The sequence below is a fragment of the Chinchilla lanigera genome, unplaced genomic scaffold (assembly GCF_000276665.1).
Source record: "Chinchilla lanigera isolate Chin_1 unplaced genomic scaffold, ChiLan1.0 scaffold00006, whole genome shotgun sequence".
Taxonomy (NCBI): Eukaryota; Metazoa; Chordata; class Mammalia; order Rodentia; family Chinchillidae; genus Chinchilla; species Chinchilla lanigera.
In genome coordinates, this window is record NW_004955407.1 from 40,791,528 (window position 1) to 40,792,536 (window position 1,009).

Genomic DNA, 1,009 nt, shown 5'->3' on the forward strand with positions numbered 1-1,009 from the left:
GCAAAGCAAGATAAGACACTAACTTTGGGGAGGCAGGAATAAAGGTCAAGTCCTGCGTGGAAGTCGCTAGAAGTCTCACGGAGAAAGGAAACTTGGCTTCCACCTCCTCACTGTTTGAAGCTGGGCTGTTAAAAAAAAAAAAAAAACAGCCACCATAATTCAGCTGGAGGAGACAGTGAGATTTCAGTGGAAATCGATGAAAGTAGCTTGTGCAATTGTCCCGGCCACCCCTCCCCACCCCGCGGTACCTAAAATAAAATACCCTCACTGCTTGCATTACTGGGCGCAGTCCCCGACTTGGGGTACACGGCTGGGCGCGTATTAATTAGCTGATGCGGGGCGGGGGAGGGTCGTGTCAGCGGAGTCCACGTGGCGGTCCAGATCACACAGCCAGGCACTGACCGGGGGCTGAGAGGACTCCGGGCGAAGGGAGAGCGCAGCCCGCAGCAGGACCCTGTCTGCGGCACAGCAGGGGTGGATCTGGACCGGGAAGCAACACCTTCCCAGGGGCGAAGCTAGCTCCCGCAGGCTGCAGCCCAGCTCCCGACCCAGTCTGGTGAAGCTCGCGCCTTGCCGGCCTCCAGCACCCCGAGACGCCCCAGGTCGGCCCAGGCTCCTCCGCAGCCCGCGTGGAGTGGGGGGGGAGGGGCGCAGGGGAAGCAGCCTGGCACGGACGGGGTGCGCCCGGCGAGGGGCGGCGCGGGCTCCAACTCGCCCTTTACAACCCCAGGCTGTCGTCCCTAACCCCCAAGTCATCGCGTAGGGCGAGGGGACACCCGCCGGTCCCGGGGCTCGCTCGGGCCCTCGCTGCCCCTTTAAGGGTTCCCGAAACTTTCCCTCTGATAGCAGAGCAGCCTCGTCACATCCGCTGGCCGTGGCTCCGGGGGCCGCGTTCAGAGCAAAGTCAGGACCCGAGTTTCCCGGGGAAGGGAGGGACGCGGCCCGGGACGGGCGCCCGCGCGCGGTGCACGCCCAGGGGGACCCGGAGCGCCCCCAGCCTCCGCCTCGG

General features: G+C 64.8%; 1 protein-coding gene across 1 annotated transcript in view; it reads left to right on the forward strand.

The window, feature by feature from the left end:
- Positions 1 to 561: 561 nt before the first annotated feature.
- Positions 562 to 1,009, forward strand: part of Bace2 (beta-site APP-cleaving enzyme 2) — a gene marked incomplete in the record, with an annotated part of 87,784 nt that continues 87,336 nt past the window's right edge. Inside the window, 1 exon segment of the mRNA XM_013505275.1 lies at positions 562 to 1,009.